Here is a 16051-nt window from a genome sequence, read left to right on the forward strand (position 1 = left end):
AGTTGAATCAAGTATCTCTGTGTCCCCTTCCAGAGCTGGACGGAGCATCTGATGCCAAGCTGGGCCCAACTTGTACCTCCTCTTAGAGCCAATCCACACATTCATCTGACAAAGTGCAACTGAAGGTTGAAGCAGGGGCCAGAAGCTCTCTAGTCCTCCATGCCGTGGCATATCTCTGGCCGGCCAGCTCCCAGGGATGGCTGGCAATGTTGCAGTGTGTCTCCTCGGCCCTGTTTTTGCTTTTCGAAGGAGAACTCCAAGCATTGCCATACAACAGGAGAGTCGAAGGCCTTCATTTCAGACGCGTTCCGATGCCCAGATCGTCAGAAGTACACCTTTTGTTGTTGAGTTTTGCTTATCGAGTTGTTTGTCGAGCGGACGTGTTTTGTGTTTTTGAGTCATTGCTCTCTGTTTAAGCAAATTTTGTTAAAGTCTTGTTTGTTTGCATTGTTGCTTTTTGCTTATCGAGTTGTAAACTTGCTAAAGATTCTGTTATATCTTAGTAAGTTGGGTTGTTTAGTTTGTTGCGTCGGTTCACTACCTGATTTGGTGATTACAATGCGCATGTCAATTTCATTCTTGTGCAAAACAAATTGATGCGATACGATGCTAAAAGTACAAACACCTTTCCAAAAGCTATTTCATTTCATCATGCTTTACAACAAATAAAGGTACAAGTTTTACAAAAATAAAACTGCCTAACAATGTGCAAAGTGCTACAAACTACTAGTAAAAAGAAAAATAAAGCATGGAAATAGCAGCATCAAAATCCTCGGGAGCGGGAACGAGAAGCACGCCTAGTCCTCTTTTGCGGGAAAACCTCCACACCATCATCAGAGTCGGAGCTGTCATCCTCAGGATCCTCCTCAGCCTCGCCTCTGTTCCCCGAGCCAAAACCGGAGCCTCCCTCCTCAACAGATGTCTCGAACTGACGGTCGGTAGCCTCCTCCTCCTCCTCCTCCTCCTCCTCATCAGGCTCCACCTCCACAACACGAGCTCTGCGTTTGCGGACAGGCCCTCCTCGAGCTCCTCGATAAGGCCTAGATGGCCTGGCTCCTCGGGAAGGCCGAGATGACCCCTCCCCCTGATAAGGCCCGGATGGCCCAGCTCCCTGATAAGGCCCAGATGGCCCAGCTCCCCAATGAGGCCCAGGTGGCCTGGCCTGCGGCTGACCAGACCATGTAGGCATCTGGAAACAAGAAGTTCAAATCAAATACATCAGTCCAAACATGTACATCGGATACAGATATAAGCACAGGCTACATGAAGTGGGTGCATGTAAATACAGTGTACAAGCGAGGTGTGTGTCAGATGTGCTCTACACAAATCGTCTATCAATGCAGTAGAGATCAGCATGTCATCAGAAGTATGATAAATGCCAGGAAAACTGAAAGATACCCGAATGCCTGCAATAGACAACTGTGCCTCCCTGCGTAGGACCATGCCCTCGAGCGTGGCCACCAGCCCAACCACTTCCTCCATGTACCCTCGCGATGGCTGCAAAAATAAACTCATAATCATCAGTGAACAGAAGAATGTCTAAACATCTGAATGATGAATGAAAAGTGGAGCATACCGGCGGTGAGTCCGGATCAATGGCGTATCGATCACTGGGCGTCAGAGGCTCTAGTGGAATCGGAATCGGAGAGCTAGCCCCGTACTGCCACGCCATCAACTCAGTGGGCATATCTGGCCATCCGACATGAGGATGAATCGACGGAGCCGGGGGAGCTGGTCTACTCCCGCCTCTAGATGTGCCAGCCCGGCTAGAAGAAGGGATGTCTGTAGCTCGAGCCCGAGCCTGATCCGAGGATGACATACCGGCAGGTCTCATCATCGGAATACGAGCTTCTGTCAATGGGGGCATCAAATATATGTGACGGTAGGTGGCGTAGTCCCCCTCCGCAACATATAACAAAGCATCACTGCCCAGCATGGCGCCAACTACCTCTGAGTAAGAGAGCCTGTCAGCGGTCCGCATACTAGCTGGAGGTACCGCGGGAACATCCTGAGAAAGATATCCCCGTACCTGGCATAGAAAGCGCTCCCCCAGGAACCAGACTCTGCCAACTGGCCCTTCGAGCAGGACCCTATACCGGGAGATGCCTGATGCTCCGGTATACTGAAGTAGGAGATCATCACCCAGAGGTGCCCAAGGCTGCCAAGTAATCTGCGGATGATAAATGTATAAACCAATCAGAGAACGAGAATATACAGAGCAAATCAAAGATGAAAATGAAAAGAACTGAAAGTTCTGAAGTACCTCTGAGTGTCGCACAGTGTCGAAGTACTCTCGCAGGCGAACCAGGGTCTCTCGAGGCCTCGCCCGGTGCGGGCCCTCAAATATCAATGAATATGGGGTCACGGGAATCCCCACCACCTCCAGCACTGGGGCTAACGATGGGAAGTATACATAAGCCCATAGCTGAGAAAAGCAGTGCAGAATGTAAGTACGAAATGATGAGAGCAAAATGCAGACTGTAAAAGTGTGCTGTATGTGCAATGTACAAGTAATGAAGAGCAGAAATGTAAATCAAGGAGACAGAAAGTACCTCCCAAGCTCTCCAGTAGCCGCCAAGCAAATCGCCCCGCCCGCGGGAGGTCGCGCTCATGTAAAAGTAGAGGGTAGCCAGGCCAGCGCCACCCCAATCATATCTACTGACCTGTGATAGGTCGACTAGAGCGCTTAGCAGATATAGCCCAATGGTGTTCCCTCTGTCGGCAAACAGGGTAGTCCCGAAGAGGAACATCAGGAAACCACGAGCATACTGCTCTGTCTCCTCAGGAGTCTCGGGCACCATCTCCGCCCGCCGGAAATGGGAGGAGAACCAAGTGTATCTGACTCTCCCTGAAACCCTATCAACAGGTGGGCGAGCCCCCAACAAATACATCCAGGCGGCCTCCCACTCACCCATATCCTCATCGTATGGGATGGCCCAACCTCCGACATCAAGGCCGGTCAATACAGCAAAGTCAAAAGGGGTCATGGTCATGTCCCCGGTAGCAGAGAAATGGAAGGAATTGGTGGTGTCCCACCATCTCTCTACTAGGGCTGCCATCAAGGTCCTCCTGGCAGGACATCGTGACAACCCGGCGCAGAAAGGCCCAAACCCTGCCAAGTCTACCAAATCCCTGACGCCCTCCGGGAGCTCAGCATACCAATCCCGCGCCGCGGTGGAACCATATCCTCGCACACTGCGGGAACCACCCAGCATTCAGAATGAATATATGTGTCAATAATAAGATGAAATGGGCTGAGTGCCGATGAAGTGAAATAAGTTGCATACAAATAAAATGAAGTAGTCGTGTGTTCAGATGTGAAGTGTACGGACTGTGTGTTCAATATAATCAACTCTCAACTTTCAGTTAATTTGTGGGCTGCGTGTTCACTATCTGCCTGGGCTGCGTGTTCAGAGATTTGAATTTTGGGCTGCGTGTTCAACTTTCAGTTAATTTGTGGGCTGCGTGTTCACTATCTACCTGGGCTGCGTGTTCAGAGATTTGAATTTTGGGCTGCGTGTTCAACTTTCAGTTAATTTGTGGGCTGCGTGTTCACTATCTGCCTGGGCTGCGTGTTCAGAGATTTGAATTTCGGGCTGCGTGTTCAACTTTCAGTTAATTTGTGGGCTGCGTGTTCACTATCTGCCTGGGCTGCGTGTTCAGAGATTTGAATTTTGGGCTGCGTGTTCAACTTTCAGTTAATTTGTGGGCTGCGTGTTCACTATCTGCCTGGGCTGCGTGTTCAGAGATTTGAATTTTGGGCTGCGTGTTCAACTTTCAGTTAATTTGTGGGCTGCGTGTTCACTATCTGCCTGGGCTGCGTGTTCAGAGATTTGAATTTTGGGCTGCGTGTTCAACTTTCAGTTAATTTGTGGGCTGCGTGTTCACTATCTGCCTGGGCTGCGTGTTCAGAGATTTGAATTTTGGGCTGCGTGTTCAACTTTCAGTTAATTTGTGGGCTGCGTGTTCACTATCTGCCTGGGCTGCGTGTTCAGAGATTTGAATTTTGGGCTGCGTGTTCAACTTTCAGTTAATTTGTGGGCTGCGTGTTCACTATCTGCCTGGGCTGCGTGTTCAGAGATTTGAATTTTGGGCTGCGTGTTCAACTTTCAGTTAATTTGTGGGCTGCGTGTTCACTATCTACCTGGGCTGCGTGTTCAGAGATTTGAATTTTGGGCTGCGTGTTCAACTTTCAGTTAATTGTGGGCTGCGTGTTCACTATCTACCTGGGCTGCGTGTTCAGAGATTTTGAATTTTGGGCTGCGTGTTCAACTTTCAGTTAATTTGTGGGCTGCGTGTTCACTATCTATCTGGGCTGTGTGTTCAGAAAATTTGAATTTTGGGCTGCGTGTTCAACTTTCAGTTAATTTGTGGGCTGCGTGTTCACTATCTACCTGGGCTGCGTGTTCAGAGATTTTGAATTTTGGGCTGCGTGTTCAACTTTCAGTTTAATTGTGGGCTGCGTGTTCACTATCTACCTGGGCTGCGTGTTCAGAGAATTTGAATTGTGGGCTGCGTGTTCACTATCTATCTGGGCTGTGTGTTCAGAAAATTTGAATTTTGGGCTGCGTGTTCAAACTTCCATTTAAAGTGTGGGCTGTGTGTTCACCTTCGAATTCGGGCTGTGTGTTCAACAAATCAGTGTTTGAGCCATGTGTTTTAATGTGGGCTGTGTGTTCGCAATTAATTAATGAACCGAGTGTTCGGGAGTTTGAATGTTGAAACTACATGTTCAAAGATGTAAGGAAAGTACTACGTCACAAGCTGAATGTTTAAACATGGCAAGGGTGCGAAATGTAAAATACAGAAGATGAGGTAAATACCTCTCGGGCCTCGTGAGAGAGATGCTGCTCCGGCTCTCTGAGAAGCTGATCTGCGGGTGCTCTCTCGTCAATACTGGTAAAATGACGGAAAACGGCACGAGGGAGGGCGTGCACTGCTGGACGGTACCTCTCGGGCATGAAAGGTCGAGTCCTCGGAGGAAGAGTCATAGGATCGAAATCGTCCCCAGCGCCCAAAAAACCTCCACCGTGAGGAGAATTGCCTGCCATTTTCGAGAATCTGCAAAAGGGGAGCAAAAATGAGCAAAATGAGCAAAAATTGGCAAAAGTCAACAAAAGTCAACTCTCGGGAAATAAAAAAGTCAACAAAAGTCAACTCCCGAGAAAATATTCTAAATATTAAGATGAACTTACCTCAAGTGGTGAAAATGCAAAAAGAAGCTCCGAAGCCGGAATTTAATCGCTCCAAAGTGTTTAAAACTAAGTGTTTTTACGAAAACAATTTGCGCGGGGCGTTGGAAAACGCGCGTAAAACTCAAAACTGGGGAGAAAAGTGTTGAAAGAGGCAAAGAATGAAGTGAGGTTCGGCTGCCATTTATAGGCCTCAAGCCTTGGGTGAAAAGGCATGCAAAAAGGAGGCAAAAAGACCAAAATGCCCTCGGAAAAAGGGCATGGCCGGCCGGCCCCTGTTTCTAGCTGGCCAGCCATCTGCTTTTTGCAGAAATGGCCGGCCAGCCATTAGCTTTTGTGGAAAACGGTTGGACACCCCCCCTTGGGAAGATAAACGGCCGGCCATCATCTCCACATGCTCACCTAGCTCTCTGCAAATTTTGAGGAAGATCGGAGTTCCCGGGACCTGAAAAAGTTCAAGAAACGTACACTTCCGGTCGCAAAATTGCTCCGTCGGGACTTCGGTTTCAAGTGCTGACATATGTCTCATCATCATTCATCGAAATCAAAGTGTATCCTTTTTGAATGAGCTGTAACCTTTCAAAGAAGCAGATCGGAGGCCGTGATCGAGTTACCCTCGCAGAAACACGCATTTCCATACTCGTTGTTTCACGACGAATAACACTCTGATTCAGGCTCATTTTTGTACTTTCATGCACATAACTTGCATTCTCATGAGCATACTCGCATTGTCATGTATATTTCTCGATATTGGCGTACCTCCGTGTTTGAGCATGCGTTGTCACACATATTCCATTCTTGCATTGCGATGCATTCACTCACCAACACTGCGTGTGTCGAATTTTCGGAATCACATCAAATATGTGTTGTTAGCATATTATACTTGTTGCAATTTCTCTCTTTTACAGGCACGATATTGTATGTACGGTTCAATTGTGGCTGGTGCGACCAGACGAATCGCGCAGGTATCGTATCTTCTCCGTGTGAGACGTGGCGGGGATTGAACAAATCCTCCGCATTCTTAACTGCATGAAATGTGGTTGTCGCTTTGCATTCTTGCTTAAAACTGTTGCATCTATTTGCGAATACTTGCTTCGTTACAGCCTGCTGCATTTGCATGATCATTGGGTTACCTTCGGCTTCTTGCATATCATTTGCATTTTGCCCCCTGCCTGCGGGCATGCCTGCGGGCACATCTCTGTCTATCCTGTATGTTTGTCTAAGTCTTCGGCCTTGTCAAAAATGGGTCGTCTTTTGGCTTTGACATTCACTCCCGTCACTTGTGACTTCCGAGTTCTGTCAAAGAGGGGCAACTGTAGACACCCCATTTTTGACCGACCTTAAGACTCAGACGTCACCGATTGAGCGCTTGGTGATGTTGCATAGTGTGCTCGTTCAGAAGTTTCAGGGTCGCGGCCGTAAGCCCTGCCTCCGGACTTCCGAACCCTTTTCTGTGCCTTGTCTCGGTTTGCGAACCAGACTCGGTTTTCTCTGTTTCTTTTCCTAAGGGGACGGAGAGGTCCCGTAGACCATCTCTCAATGTCCGTAGGCTACATTTGGTGGCCGTAGGCCATTTTGCCCATTTCGGAGTCCGGTTCCCGGTTTTCGGAGCCGTCAGGCCGTGTGCCTCGGTTCGGGACCGCTTAACCATCTCCTATTGCTTGGATTTTTGGCATACATCCTATTTCATCCATTTTGAGGGACACTGAGGGCTGAGAAACCCACTTCGAGGTCAAATACAATTTTCGGTGCTTAACAGCCCATTTCCGAGACCCCGAACTGCGTATTCTGGCTCCGGAACATTCGTTTTGCAACGGTTTTCGCTCATTTTTGGCAGGTACCTCTGTTTTATCACAGGGAAGGTCACTGAAGGGTGGGAAGCCAGCAATTGTTGCAGCAGCCAGTTATCTCTCCTCCCGAGCCTCCCGGCGCCCGTTTTTCGCACTTCCGGGCTAATGTTGAATACCTTAGAGCTAGCGTTGTCGACTTTCGACCACATATCTGTGATCTACACACCTGGGAGGCCACTAAAAGTTGGTGGCCGGCCATTAAGGTCACCTGACCCTTTTGACCCCTTTCTTCCGGGCTAATGTTGAACCCCTTGGACCCTTTTTCTCAAACTTTGAACCACATATCTGTGATGTACACACCTGAGAGGCCCCTAAAAGTTCATGGCCGGCCAGTAAGTCAACTTGACCCTTTTGACCCCCTCTTTCCGAGCCATTGTTGAACCCCTTGGGCCCACTTTCTTGGAATTTCAATTACATGGTTGTGTTGTACACACATAGGCCTACCTCCCCAATACCTGGCCGGCCAGAAAAGCTGGTTGACCCTTTTGACCCCTAGCCGGCCGGCTAGGGGGTGTGGCCGGCCGGCCACCTCCAGCAAAAGTGAGCGGCCGGCCGTGCTCTCCTCACTGTGCCCCTTCCAGCTGTGGGGCAATATCCCCCAGATATTTTCTGTATCCGGGGGATATTTTGGGAGAGAGAATTCCTCTCCATTTCACCCCCCTTTTACACCCCTTTCTTGACCTTATAACTAGCTGAGGGTCTTCTTCTTCTAGGTTAGAAAATTTCCTCTCCAAGGCTCAACCTTAAACTCCATTGTTATAGCTCTCAAATCTCCAAAAAACCCTAACTTCTTAACCTTCATTCCTTCTACACCACCAAGCTCTACCACCACCATCTCATTTCCAGCAGCTAGGAGGGATTCTTGAAGGCTAAAGAAGCTGCAAATCAAACCAAGAAGCAACGAAAGCTTAGATCTTCAAGGGTAAGTTACACTTTGATCCTTTTGACCCTTTCCTTTGATCTATTTCTAAACCTCATCTCTTTTTGGTTTCAAGCTTCGGCCCTAACTGAAAAGGGCCATATTTTGAACTCATCTTCACTTCTCATTAAGGGCTCAACCCTGTTTGAGCCCTCCATAATACACTTATTCATTGATCATCTTGTATGTCATAGTTTTGCATGCTATTTTTGACCCATGAGGAATTTATTTTCGAGCATGTTGTAAACTGATATGAGGCATATTTTGAGCCCCTCTTCAACATTGGAGAAGGGCTCAACATTGTTTGGTGTTTCCATATGTCACTTGTAGTTATATCCCCTATTTGGCCCAATTTTTGCATAAATTAGTAGCCCTCTTTACTTCTGTTTTTGGACCTTGGTCCGAACTGAAAGTGGCCTTGTTTTGGCCTATACTTCATGTTTCATTCACACTTTTTTCCTGTTTGGTGATTATTTTGTATACTTCATGTTTTAGCACCTTTTGAGCTTCATTTTACATCACATTTTTAGCATATTTGTATACTGATTTTGAGACTGCCATATACTGTAAATATTCATATTTTTGGTTCATCTTCAATGTTATAGAAGGAAATTTTTCAGTTTGAGTTTTACTTATACCACTTGCTTCATTACCTCTCTTTTGGCCCTTATTCTTGCATGCTATTTTTTCCATACCTATACTTGCTGTTTGGCCATGTTTATAACTATGAAAGTGCATATTTTGGGACTTTCTAGCTTCTGTCTTTGCATTGCATGTCCGTATTGTGCATGTTTGGCATAGCTATAGGCCATTTCGGGTGCCTAATGTTGCATTTCGGGGCATTTCCTTGCATTTCATGTCATTTCGCTTCATTTCGGGACTGTTTTCCCCCATATTTTAGTGCTGAAATTCTGTTAGTATGCTTGCATATCATTTTTGCCATGTTGCATCGCATTTCGGCATCGCCTCGGTTTGCGTGCCCGTGTGCACGCATTTCGAGGCACTCCTTTTTTTATCCGACGGCATCCGATGTGAGTGTGGCTGAGGCTCACTCATGTTGGTATAAGCCCATTTGTCATTTCCATGTCATTTTAGCATCGCCTCGGTTTGCGTGCCCGTGTGCACGCATTTCGAGGCACTCCCTTTTTTATCCGACGGCATCCGATGTGAGTGTGGCTGAGGCTCACTCATGTTGGTATAAGCCCACTTGTCATTTCCATGCCATTTCATTGCATTTTATCACTGCCTCGGTTTGCGCGCCCGTGTGCACGCATTTCGAGGCACTTCATTTTCTGCCATCGGCATCCGATGTGAGTGTGGCTGAGGCTCACTCATGTTGGTATAAGCCCACTTCTCATTTTCATCACATTTATCATCGCCTCGGCTTGCGTGCCCGTGTGCACGTACTTCGAGGCATCTCATTTTCATTGCATTTAGCATCGCCTCGGTTTGCGTGCCCGTGTGCACGCACTTCGAGGCATCTCATTTTCATTGCATTTATCATCGCCTCGGTTTGCGTGCCCGTGTGCACGCACTTCGAGGCATCTCATTTTCATTGTATCTGTCATTGCCTCGGTTTGCGTGCCCGTGTGCACGTATTTCGAGGCATCTCATTTTCATCGCATTTATCATCGCCTCGGTTTGCGTGCCCGTGTGCACGTACTTCGAGGCATCTCATTTTCATTGTATCTGTCATCGCCTCGGTTTGCGTGCCCGTGTGCACGTATTTCGAGGCATCTCATTTTCATCGCATTTATCATCGCCTCGGTTTGCGTACCCGTGTGCACGTACTTCGAGGCATCTCATTTTTATTGTATCTGTCATCGTCTCGGTTTGCGTGCCCGTGTGCACGTACTTCGAGGCATCTCATTTTCATCGCATTTATCATCGCCTCGGTTTGCGTGCCCGTGTGCACGCACTTCGAGACATGTCATTCCATAGCATTATGTATGTTAGGGTTGTATATTAGTTGCATTTCATGCATATCATGCATATTGCACTATGCTCGGAATAGGAGTTAGCCCGGGCACGGGAAACGAGGTACATTTCGTGCTCCGAGTGACGGAATGTATCTCAATTCCCCAGTCACCGACACTCCGGATTATCCATGATGGAGTTAGGTTTTAGCTGTAATTTCATGTGCATTCATCCTATATTGAGTTGTGCATTTCGACTTCTCGACCATCATGCCTCGGTATGCGTGATTGGTGGCACGAGGATCGAGACATGCATATATTTGTGCAAATACATTGCTATGCCCCTTTCCTGCTCTCTGTTGCAGCGAAATCAGGAATCAGCAATTTTTCTGGGCTCAGCACGCATTTCAAGAACAGGTGTAAACAAAGGCTAATTGGGGCATTCCGGTGGATTTCCGCGCAAGACAATCCGGACATGCATCATCCATCAGAAGCAAGACAGTCCCTGGCTTGCACGCCAGTTTATTTGCTTTCTAGTTAATTCATTAATTAATTAGAATTTTGTAATATTTTGGACTGTAATATTCTTTTATTCGGGACTGTAATATTTGGACTGTATATTTATTCGGACCCTCTCTGCGAGGGCACAACTGTAATAAGTGTGCGTGTGTGTGTTGTATGTCTTCCAACCCCACGTCTTTCTCCCTTTTATTTATCCGCTTATGATGGTTAGATTAGGGCATGTTTAAATTAGCATACAGTATGACAGCATGTTTGCATTCATTCATCCGTATTGCATGCACCAGGCTCGGCACATCATACTAACTGCATTGTACTTTCAATTTCAAAGTTGAATACATGTTAGTTGTAGCATTTCATACGCCATCTTAGAATAGCCGAGCCTACTATAGTTGCATTTTGCATGTGTTGCATTAAGCATTTTTGTATACTTAGGATTCATGCATGATTTCTAATGTAATTCTTTGTTTTGGCTTGGAGTACCCGGTAAGTTTTATGCTTTAGCATCCTTGCATGCGTGTGAGTGTTGCCATGAATAGCATGCTTACCATGAGGCTATGTGCTTACCTGATATATCTGCCTGAATGCCTGTGGGTGAAGGTTGGGTTATCTGAATTGGAATGAATCATCAAAATGTTTCAAAGCCTACCTACGGGTAGCAAACCATTTTCAAAAACAAGCATAAAATGTTTTGTTCCAATTCGGGCGACCCGGTCTATATTTATATGCCGTGAGCATCACGTAGTAACCTAGGCTAATAAACCGGAATAAGAACTCGCAATGTTTTCAAAGATTGATATCATGGTTAGTAGAGGCCGGTCTATGACCGGGCGAGCGGGGGTGCTCACGAAGTGACCTTCCCCAATCGTACCCAAGTTCCCGAGCCGAGGCAACTTTGGTGATGACGGACACGTGGCCTTTTGGCACCGAGTCAGGGTTTCCTAAATTTCCCAAAATAAAATATTTAGGTGGCGACTCTGTATCTGGCAAAGCAGTCCATGTTTGGCACTTCTTTCAAAAATCTGTTTTTCTCAAAACGATTTGCCGGATTTGGACTCTTTGGTTCAGACTTAGAACCGTGACATTTTGAGAGTCCGAGCTGTAGTGACCCCAAATGAACAGAACGGGACCTAAACCCTCCCGGGGCGTTCGGGGGACGTCTACAGATAGCAACCCCGACTCATTATCCCCGGAGCCCAAGAAGAAGGGACGATCTGAGACTTCCAATTCCTCTGAAGAGAGTCCACGTATAAGGCATAAGCGTAGAAGAAACAGTTCAGATGAGGACGACCAGCATGATCCCTTTGTGCGACAGATTGCTAGGGCGATTCTGCCCAAAAAGTTCAAAGCTCCGTCGTTCACTCTCTATGATGGAAAATCAAACCCCACCGATCACATCTATCACTACAAACAAGCCATGACATTGCATGCAGACAACGAGGCCCTCATGTGCCGAATATTTTCTAGCAGTTTAGGACCATTGGCTGTCAGGTGGTATTATAAATTGGAGCTGGCTTCAATCAAAAGTTTCCAGCAATTACAGAAATCCATCAGGGCCGGATTCATCACCAACGAGGTCCAACCGAAACAAGCCGACTCTCTTTGGGCAATGCAGATCCAGCCAGGAAAAACACTAAGAGCGTATTCGGCGTGCTATTAGGAGTGCTTTAATCTTGTCGATGACACCTACAACAACTCCATGGCCATCACCGCCTTCAAAATGGGTTTGCATCCTGACAGTGCTCTCTGCAGTTCCTTGACTAGAAGACCCCCCAAAACAGTCTGGTCGTTGATGAAGAAAGTTGAGGAATATTGCAAAGTGGAGGATGATGCCTTGTGGGTTAAAGCTGGAAACATGGCCAACAAGACGCCCCCTTCTGAAATTGCTCAACCAATAAATTCTGCACCACCTTAGAGCCCTGAACCACGGCATCGGGCTAAAAGAGACATGAGACGAGATTCTTGCCGATCAAGCGACCAATGCTCCCACCGAGCAAATGAACAACTGCAAGTTGATAGCAAACGCACGAGGCGCGCCGACAAGAAATATATGGAGTTGACAGAGCCGATCAGCGCAGTTATGTCCAAAGTCCAACACCTTCCGTTCTTCAAATGGCTATCCAAAATGGTGAGACCTCCCCACAGGAGAAGACGGGATAGACAGTGTGAGTATCACAAGGACCATGGCCATGATACTGAGAATTGTTATGCATTGAAGGATCACTTGGAGGAATTGGTACAAGATGGCCGGCTACAACAGTACGTCCGAAATGGCAACTCAACCAAAACAATAGCCTTAAGACAGGATTCCCCTCTACTCGGCATGATCCACATGATATACAGCCTGCCGATGTCATCCGCGGTGCATACTATTCAGTCAAATCCCAACCATCAAAGTCAACTCACTCCGGCTAAACGGCCCCATGAAGCTGCGAGCATTACTTTTGATAATTCAGATTTGGCCGGAGTGACACTTCCCCACATCGATCCCTTGGTAATTGACTTACGCGTAAACCGATTCACAGTTGAGTGCGTACTCATTGATCCGAGGAGCACATCGGAGGTTATGTACTACAAGACATTCACCAAACTCGGCTTCTCCGAATCAGATCTCTCTCCGGCCCCTTATCCACTATTCAGCTTCAACACCAATCCAGAGTACCCGTTGGGGAAAATCACACTACCCGTTCGAGTGGGCTCCCGAACAGTGGATGTAGAATTCTTGGTCGTCAAGCTGCTATCGCCGTACAATCTCATTATGGGGCGAACTTGGTTGCACACCATGCAGGCCGTGCCGAGTACGTATCATCAGCTGCTACGCTTCCTGACAGAACGCGGCATTGACCAAATCCGTGGCTCCCAGAAATCACCACAAGCATGTTATCTCCTCCCTGGAAAGACGCCAAAGGAGTTGCAAGTGAATTCCATTGAGGTGCCAGATCGGGAGAGCCTCGACGATGTTGGGCGGCTCCCAAGTGAAAAAGCCACGGAAGGTCTAGACCGAGTTGAAATCAACGGAAGCCCAGACAAGTTCTTCATGGTCGACGCCTCCCTGAATCAAGCCGACAGACAACAGCTAATTTCTTTCCTGCTCAGCAACCTTGACGTCTTTGCGTGGACTTCATACGAGATGCCGGGTATAGATCCATCCATTTCACAGCACCATTTGAATGTTGACCCTAAGTGCAAGCCGATCATTCAGAAAAGCCGGCAGTCAGCCGCAGAGCACACTGTCGTCATTGTTGAGGATATTGATAGGCTGCTTGACGCCGGGGCAATCAGGGAAGTGACCTACCCTACATAGCTCTCTAATACAGTGGTTGTGAAAAAGAAAAATCGGACTTGGCGAGTGTGCGTCGATTTCACAAACCTAAACAAAGCCTGCCCCAAGGATTGTTTTCCCCTACCCAGAATCGACCAACTTGTAGATGCAACGACACACCATTAGCGTATGAGCTTCCTCTATGCTTACAGAGGCTACCATCAGATCGCCATGCATCCTAAGGACCAAAACAAAACAGCATTCCTCACCCCAAGAGGAACCTACTGCTATAAGGTTATGCCTTTTGGGCTAAAGAATGCAGGGGCAACTTACCAAAGACTAGTTATTGCCATGTTCAAGGAGCAACTCGGCCACACTATGGAAGTGTACATTGATGACATGGTGGTCGAGTCTAAACAACAGCAGACTTATCTAGCTGGCCTGGAAGAGACATTCGGCATTCTATGCAAAACAGAATGAAGCTGAACACTTCCAAATGTGCGTTTGGGATCGGCTCTGGCAAATTCTTGGGATACATTGTCAACCACTGAGGAATCGAAGCCAACCCAAGGCAAATCACAGCAATTCTGGAACTCGGCTCCCCTCGGTCGGTGAAGGAGGTTCAGAAGCTAATGGGGATGGCCGCCGCTCTCAACAGGTTCATCAGTCGTTCCACGGACCGCTGCCGACAATTCTTTCATACACTATGGCAGGGGAAGGCTTTTGAATGGACCGTCGAGTGCGAAGCCACTTTCAACAGCCTCAAGACCTACCTCTAATCAGTTCCACTCTTGACAATGCCCTCGGCAGGTGACCCACTCATTTCGTATCTGGCAGTTTTCGACCGGGCCATCAGCGCCGTACTAATAAAAGAAGAGCTGGGGGAGCAACGGCCAGTGTATTATGTGAGCAAGGCAATGGTTGACGCCGAAACACGCTACCTTCCTTTGGAAAGCTCATCCTAGCCCTCGTCATGGCAGCGAGAAAGCTAATGCATTACTTTCAGGGGCATACCATCGAGGTGCTAACGGATCACCCCCTCCGACCGGTACTCCGTAGTACAGAGGCATCAGGGCGCGTTTCAAAGTGGGCTCTTACCTCGGCCAGTACGATATTCAGTTTCTACCTAGAACCTCAATCAAGGGACAGGTGCTTGCCGACTTTGTGGCCGAATTCACTGGGGTTCTTGCCGGCTTCAAGTCTGATGAAATTCGACCTAAGCTGAACTGGAGAATTTATGTTGGAGACATTTGGAAGTTGTACAGTGATGGATCATCCAACCAACGGGCTGCGGAGCTGGAGTAGTAATCATGGCTCCCGACGGCGCAATAATTGAGCAAGCCATCAAACTCGACTTTGAAGCATCAAATAACGAGGCCAAATACGAAGCCCTTCTGACCAGTTTGCGGAATGCACATCTTCTAGGTGCTCAGTATTTTCTTGTGTTTTGCGATTCAAAACTGGTGATCAATCAGCTAAAGGGGGAGTACACAGCCAAAAATGACCGTATGGCGGCTTACATGAAATCGGCTAGCGCCTTGCTGGCAAAATTTGACCATCATGAATTGAATCAGATAACACATGATCAGAACACACATGCAGATGCCGTGGCTTGCCTAGCCTCTACCATTAACTCAGAGATTAAACGGACCATCGAGGTGGGTTTCATCCTGGAGCCAAGCATTGGCCCTTCAGATGAAATCCAGGTCAATGTCATAGAATCTGAACCGAGTTGGATGGATCCCGTTGTTGCATTTCTGTCTTCCGAACAGCTCCTAGAAGACAAGAAAGAAGCGCACAAGCTGCGAAACAAAGCCTTGCGTTACTACTTGGATCCGCAAGGAAAGCTTTATAAAAAATCCCTTTCTGGTCCATACCTAGAATGCGTGCACCCGAACAAAGTCGAAGAGCTTCTGACTAAAATACATGAAGGCAGTTGTGGCGCACATTCTGGCGGGTGCTCTCTGGCCCATCGAGCTATAACATAGGGGTATTATTGGCCGACAATGAGATCTGATGCCAAATGCTATGTGAAAAAATGTGAACAGTGCCAGAAGTTCTCCCCGTTAACCCATCTATCTACTGAAGAGTTAAGCTCTATTACCAGTCCCTGGTCGTTCGCCTAGTGGGGACTTGATATCGTAGGACCATTGCCGAGGGCCCCAGGGAACAAGCGATACTTGATCATCGCGATAGATTACTTCACAAAATGGGTCGAAGCGGAGGTATTAACGCACATTCGAGATGCTGATGTTAAACGCTTTGTATGGAGAAATATCATAACACGATTCGGCATTCCAAGGGCTCTTATCTTAGATAACGGCACCGAGTTTGATTATGGTGTCTACCGAGAGCTGTGCAACAAGTATGGTATCCGGCCTTACTTTTCCATG

Source organism: Camellia sinensis, chromosome 7 (assembly GCF_055761805.1).
Source record: "Camellia sinensis isolate YWXY chromosome 7, ASM5576180v1, whole genome shotgun sequence".
Lineage (NCBI taxonomy): Eukaryota > Viridiplantae > Streptophyta > Magnoliopsida > Ericales > Theaceae > Camellia > Camellia sinensis.